We start from the raw sequence: 7,707 nt of genomic DNA, 5'->3' as shown, positions 1-7,707 counted from the left end.
ATACTTCCCTGGCAGGAGAGACCATGATCATGAAGGTGGTTTTCCCAGGGCGAGGCTTATCTATTGCACCCTTGTGATTCCCCCAGATGTGGGAAATTCCACTGCATAATTTGTGGTCATGGGTGACTGCGTTTGTGCTCTCCCCTGATTGGGAAAAAAAAAAAAAAAAAGACAAAGGTATGGGTCTTCAGGACTTGTGTCATAATCCTGTCTGCCCATCATGTTTTTAGAGACTGCAGTAAGACCTATCCTTACTCTTTAGTTAGGCTCTTTCTTTAGTTGGCACCTAGGCACTTTGACCTGCTCTCTCATTCAATCCACACAACAACTCTTTAACAGGGTTTTGTTGTGTTGTGTTTTGTTTTGTTTTGACACTTTTGTGTATTTCCCTAGATGTCTTCCCTGGGATACATATATTTGCTCAGGATACTTTTTAAAAAATTGAATCATTCTGCGGTTTTTGTAACATTTTTTTTTTCATCTTATCTTAGCTATCTTTTCATTCTGTACCTACATACAGCTCTCTCATTATTTTGCAGAGTGTGGTTACTGAGTACTTGACACACATTTGGGTGGCCTGCAGTTTTTGGTATTAGAAACAATGCCTAGAATATACGTCCTCCAGATGTCATTTGGCTGATTCCCTCACTTCATGCAGGTTCCTGCTCAACTGCTGCCTCCTCAGAAAAGCCTTCCTAGATGACATGATATAAAATAGCATTTCCCTCCAACCCTTTACCACTTCTTAATCTCTTATCTCCCTTTTTGATGGCACTTATCACTATTTGATTTTTTTTTCTACATTTGCTCCCTTATGCATTGTGTTTCTCCACCAGAGGCCTCAAAATTTTCATGAAAGTAAGGACTTTGTTTTATTTCACTCATGTGTGCCCAGAGATGTGCCCGGAGATATGCCAAGTTCACAGGAGAATCTCCCTAAGTATTCCCTGAGTGAACTAATAGAACAATAAACATACTTTTACACATTTTTTTTTGCAAATCTGTGCAAACATTTCAGTAGAATTGCTAGGTCAAAGAGTATAAATACTTAAATTATAACAGAAATCATCAAAACAATCTTTTTTAAAAAGATTGATTGAGAGAAAAGGTGGGGAGGGGCAGAGGCAGGGGGAGCGAGAGGGAGAGAATCTCTGGCAGACTCTCCACTGAGTGTGGAGCTGGAGGCGGGGCTCCATCTCACGAACCTGAGCCGAAATCAAGAGTTGGATGTTTAGGGGCACCTGGGTGGTTCCGTGGCTTATGTCTGCCTTCAGCTGAGCATGATCCCTGGGTCCTGGGATGGAGACCCACATCAGGCTTCCTGCTCAGCAGGGAGCCTGCTTCCCCCTCCCCATGTCCCTCCACATTCCCCTCCTCTTGCTCACCCCCTCCCTGTCCCTGCTCTGTCCCTCTCACCTTGCTGATGCATGCATTCTCTCTCTCATAAATAAATAAAATCTTAAAAAAAAAAAAAAAAAGAGTTGAAGGCTTAACTAACTGAGCCATCCAGGCACGCCCAAAACAATCTTTTTGAAAAATGGTGCCAATTTATACCCACCCCCCACACATAGTAGACAAGAATGCATTTCCCTATATCCTCCACAACATAAGATAATATCAATCTTTGTAACATTTCCTCTTGAGTTTAAAATGTAAAATACCGGGGCGCCTGGGTGGCTCAGTGGATTAAGCCGCTGCCTTCGGCTCAGGTCATGATCTCAGGGTCCTGGGATCGAGCCCCGCATCGGGCTCTCTGCTCTGCAGGGAGCCTGCTTCCTCCTCTCTCTCTGCCTGACTCTCTGCCTACTTGTGATCTCTCTCTCTGTCAAATAAATAAATAAAATCTTTAAAAATAAATAAATAAATATTAAAATGTAAAATACCTGCGGGTTTTACAGTAAAACAAAAAAGTAAAAGGTGCAAGTCTAACTCTCTCCGGATCGCACTTCCCTCACTCATACCAGATGAGGCGTGTGGCCTGCTGTCGGAATTCTAGCATCACACTGCATGACTGTCTGACTCACCGACTGGGGCCAGCAACCTTACCTTCATCATGTCTTATAGTTAATTCTCACCCTCACCTTACCCCACTCCTGCTGGAGTAGAAAGAGCTAGTCTGAAAGCCAGTAGTAATACAGTCTCCGGAATATAGTCTCAGTAGTCCTAGCGCTATGGCTGTATAGGTAGGCATTGAACCTGTTTGGCTTTCATTTCCTTCTGTAAAGTGTGAATAAAGTACTTCTTTCAGAGGTTTCCTTTGAGAGTAAATAAGGGGCGCCTGGGTGGCTCAGTTGTTAAGCATCTGCCTTTGGCTCAGGTCATGATCCCAGGGTCCTGGGATCGAGCCCCACATCGGGCTCTCTGCTCAGCAGGGAGCCTGGGTGGCTCAGTTGTTAAGCATCTGCCTTTGGCTCAGGTCATGATCCCAGGGTCCTGGGATCGAGCCCCACATCGGGCTCTCTGCTCAGCAGGGAGCCTGCTTCTCCCTCTCGCACTCCCCCTGCTCGTGTTCCCTCTCTCGCTGTGTCTCTCTCTGTCAAATAAATAAATAAAATCTTTAAAAAGAAATAAATGGAGTGAATAAGATAAGTATGTAAAGCGTCTGGCTCAGTGCCTACCATATAGCTGGCAGTATACCTACCTTTCCCAGCTCCTTCAAGCACCCCAGATCTTTGTAGCACTTAACACATTTCTCATATTCTAATCTTCATAAAGGTATAGGGAATGGGCAGAACATGGATGGGGCTTGAACACAGCAGGCACTCAACAGGTGACTGCCAAGGACAGTTGATTTCTGCATTCAGATCTAGTTTCATCCTTGCTGATGTTTTTTCCACGTACATATTTACACCACCAATCAGCTGATTGGATCACACACCACCCAGTCCTCTCTACCCAATGAGCTATCAAATGAGCTCATCGTAGTCCTGTCGGAGCTGAACAAGGCCTTTTACAGAACTTTAAAACTGACTCACTACTGAGTCATCAAAATAGCAATACCCAAACACACTCCTGTTGCTACACAAAAGAACAGCATGGGACGTCTGCCTTATCTCCTTTCCCTCTCCTAATGGGACTGAACCCCTTGACTCACTGAAGAAGAGTCATCACATCTTTTGTGCTGCAGTAATAAGAACAAAGCTGGCTTAAATAATCACAGTGTGGTCAGCAAACAACAGTAGTCCTTGTGGTCATCCAGGTCATTTCCTGAGCATGTCACTAACCCAAGAGGAGAGGCAATTAATCAATTACTCAAATGTGTATTGAGCACCAGCTTTCTGTTATGCACTCATGATTCCTCCTGTTTATAACATTTTTGTGAAGTGACCTTTTCAGTTATTGAGACTCACTGAGAATGTAGGGGAAAACAACCCTTTGTGCTTCTGTAAAGGGAAAAAAAATAAAAGTATTATTGGAGAAAATGGGGCTACTCGGTTCCATCTCAGTAGAAAAGATTTTTAAAATAGCAAAGAGGAAGCATGGTGTTTTGGCTAACTGCTTTATAGAGCTCCAGTTTTAAATATGTTAACTGAGAACTCCTTTCTCATCTAGGACTGATACGGTCAGTGGTCAGTATTTTTTTCTTGGGAAAAGTCTTGAAGTTAGTATCATTGCCAGAGGCCTGGCTGATTGCCATGGACTATCAAGTCTTTCAAGATTCTGAGGTCTGTGTAAGGGCTAAGATAACCGGGAGCAGGCCTGAAGGCTTCTTTCACAAATAAGACCGGTTACAGTCTCGGTTTTAGACATGTGCGGATACAACTTTTCAGTACCCCAGCAGGACCTCTCATAGCTGAAGACACTAAAGAAAGAACTGACTGAGAATCTTAGGTCCTCAAACTTTTTGTATGCACACCATATCATTGATATAATCCATAATTGAAGGATGTAATGAAATGTGCCCTTGATCTACCTGATATAAATATTAAAAGGATAAATAGAAATGGTATGTTAGTAGTCTTTAAAGATTAAATAGGCATGACAAGAAATAATATTTATTTCATTAAAATACAAGCTTTCAACTGGCCGCTTTTCCTGAACTATACTTTTCAAGTTCTTATTATAGCAATACAGTTGACCCTTGAACCACATAGGTTTGAATTGGGCAGGTCCACTAGGACATGGATTTTTTTCTATTAATACAGTACACTGCTGGAAGTGCATTTTTCCCTTACAATTTTTTTTAAGGTTTTATTTATTTATTCGACAGAGAGAGCATAAGCAGGGGGAGCAGCAGGCAGAGGAAGGAGAAGCATACTCCCTTCAGAGCAAGGAACCCGGTGTGGGGCTTGATCCCAGGACCCCAGGATCATGACCTGAGTTCAAGGCAGACACTTAACCAACTGAATCAACCAGTAGCCCCTGGCTGCTTCTGCTTCTTCTTTTTTTTTTTTTTTTAATTAGAAATCTAGGCACACCTGGATGGCTCAGTTAGTTGAGTGTCTGATTCCTAGTTTTGGCTCAGGTCATGATCTCAGGTTATGAAATTGAGCCTCAGGTTGGGCTCTGCACTCAGCACTTGGAGTCAGCTTAAGATTCTCTCTACCCCCATGTGCCCCTCCTCCCAGCGCCCACATACTCTCTCTCTCACTAGAATAAATAAACACAATCTTAAAAAAAAAATTAAAAATCTATCAGAGCAGGCTCTTGTTTAGAGAGAGTTATTGTTTCCCAGAATCAAAGGCATAAACTAGAAAAGATTCAGCTTTGGGTAAAGCCTAGCTATTCTTATGAAACACTCCTACACACTAGTTCTACACAGAACTAGTTACTAGTTCTGTAGGATCTTTTATTCAAAAGTACAGGCTTATGTTAATAAGAATATGCGTACGTATTTATGTGCTTGTATGTATTAAAACTATTTGGGAGGGGATTTAGGACTCTCAATTACAAATCTTCAGGGCAGGAATATTGCTTATTTTGCTGCTAAGGTAGGTGAATGTGCCAACAATGGTGGTATTAAAGCCTTATACTTGCTAAGCCATCTGTCTAAAGGGATAAACTGGTTAAGTTTGTTCTCCCAACACTTAGAGGCAAGATTTTTACTTAGTGATTACAACATTACCACAAACTTGTGGATTCTGCAAAAGTTGCCTAGCAACATTACAGTTATGAACAACACTGGGTGGAGAAAGAACAGGAAATTTGAATTAGATATGCCCTGGGGCAGGTGGGTGTAACCCCATCCCTCCAGTACAGTGAGTCCTGTACTTGGAGGAGCATGAAATTTAAAAAATCAGAACAATCATTTAGAATTTCAGTTAGGACACTGCTACAGTTAAACCATAACACTATGCCATGTTGTCAGCTGGAGGGGGTAGGGCCTGGCTTTCTTACTCATTTTGGTACTTTTGTTTTAAAGAACACGGAGATTTTTATTCCAGAAACATTTACTTAAGTACCTTCCCAGGGGCCAGGGCACATTGCTGACTCCTGGAGCTCTGAAGACAAATAAAACTTGATCTGAGCCCTGGGTGGAAGGGCAGCCAGACAAGTAAACAAAGAGTATTTACATGTCCATTACAGGTATGGTGGAAAACCTGGCTCACAGTGTCTCTTTTACCTAGAAGTGGAGAAAGTTAAGGAAAGGCTTTATAGAAGAAATGGTTTTCCAACTGAGCCTTGTTCCCAACTTTTAAAGACACTCCTTCTTTCCTCCAGTCATTCTATACATTCAGTGGAAATTTACCTCTCCCATTCTGTGGGTGGGCTTGGGTGCCAAGTATTCGAAGTACTGGGGCTGTGTACCAAGAACTCTTCCCTTCCCGTTCAGAAGCCAGGCCGTATTGCTCCAGCCTACTTAAAGGACCTCCCAGTTTAGAGAACCAGACAGGTGGCATAGTTAAGAGTTGAAAAAAAAATGTTAAGGGACAGTTTACCTCCAAGAACAGGCTATACTGGGGTAGCTGGGAGACTTCTGTACCATTTGAATTTATACCGAGAGAGGAAAAATAAACCCATCAACAAATATTTAAATAACGGCTCTATTACCATTTAGAAGATATTGAAAGCCTAAGCCATGCTAGAACACTAAAATAAACAAAATAGAAAAGGTCCCTACACTCAGAGAACTCATTTTCTAGAAGGGGATAGTAGTAAACAAAGAATCAACATACTTTGAGATAGATATAAGTATGTCAGGGGAATAAAGCAAGGCGTTGTGGAAGAGTGAAGGGGGAGGGGATATGAGTTTGCAGGGATAGCAACAGAGGATACAGAATTCCTACAGAGGAGGGGGTTAGGAACAACATTCTAGTTGCAGAAGATGTTATCTACAGGGCTTTAAAGTTTACTTAGGAAACACTATTTTTACATACAACTCATGTTAAAGATCAATAAAAAGTCATTTTCTCAAGTTATTTTTATTTATACTCACGTGAACTTGAGAAAATCAACTCAATATAGTCAACTAAGCGTATCAAAGAATCCTATTTGCCATTAGGAGTGAAGGACAGGAGGTGTTGGAGGGAGAGTGCTAAAAACCATTTCTTGGCTTTGGCCTGCAGGCATCAGAGAATGCCTCTCCTTGAAACATACAAAAGGGTAGACAGAGTTCCTGTCTTGCAAGAGCTTAACACTGAATTTGGATTAACATGAAAAAAAAAAAAGACACATATATCAGTTAGCAAATGTCTGGAGAACAGCTGTCTACCCTTCACTGCATCTTCAGTTATGAGATCTCAGGGAATTTCCCTGAACTTTCCCATGTTCCCATTATTAAAAATCCAGTTTGAGTATAGCCTTTGAAAAGTGTTAGTATTCATAAAGTGCTACAATAAGAAAAAGACAATAGAAAAGTATAAATGGCCACTGGCATATGAAAACTGTCCAATGATATGTATCAAAATAACAAAATTACATTAGCAAACATTAAATATCCACTTACATCCAGAATTCATGAGCAGTGTACTCTAATCCACTGCCAATGACAATGTAAATTGTTTTTTTCTGGAGGTTAGTTTGGCAGTTTATATCCTTTGACCCAGTAATTCTCACTTCAGTGAATTTCCTTAAAAAAACACACACACACACACACACACACACACACCAAACCCTCAAAGAACACAGAGAAAAAAACAGCATGAGAAGTTAGAATATTCATCACGGGGTTATTTGCCACTGAAAAATTACAACAAACTTGTCTGTGCAACTATAAAGGGCAGATAAAATCACTATTTGACCGAGTCCTGGGGGAATTTTTTTCTCAAGTTGCGTTTAAGTTTGCAGAGAGGTGTGCCAATCTTTTTTGCCAACACTTGCCCACGTGCTGGCAAACCAATATAAACACCGTGGCTGCGTGGTGGGCGCTGGGTTTCGTGCTGGGGCCGACTGCGGTGCTGCTGCTGTTTACTTTGGACAAGTGTGTGTGTGTGAGGAGGGGGAAGACTGCAAAGAGGCCCACGACCTAGGGGAAGCTCACCTCGCAGGGGACACACCCGACCCTAACAGCCACCCTGGGGGGAAACTGAGGCCTTCCACACAGCCGGTGCTTCCGCGCAAGCTCTCGTGTGTTGGCTTTCTTGTTAATTACGGTGTCCACCCTAAGCAACCGGCTCAGTTCGCAAAGCTCCTGAGGCCCGAGTCACCATTTTTGGCTCAAACATCTACCGGGGAACGTGACTGCCCACAGCCACGCCCACAACGCCCCGGGCCCGCACCAAAGGGACGCGGGACCCAGAGGCCGGACTCCCTGGGCTGAGCCCAAGG

The 7,707-nt window shown here is 42.5% G+C and overlaps 1 pseudogene; it reads left to right on the top strand.

The window, feature by feature from the left end:
• On the top strand, positions 1-147 carry LOC123950220 (annotated as a pseudogene).
• The last annotated feature ends 7,560 nt before the right edge of the window (positions 148-7,707 follow it).

This window comes from Meles meles, chromosome 8 (genome assembly GCF_922984935.1).
Source record: "Meles meles chromosome 8, mMelMel3.1 paternal haplotype, whole genome shotgun sequence".
Lineage (NCBI taxonomy): Eukaryota > Metazoa > Chordata > Mammalia > Carnivora > Mustelidae > Meles > Meles meles.
The sequence above is the reverse complement of the archived record's forward strand: the minus strand, read 5'-3'. Positions and strand labels throughout refer to the sequence as shown.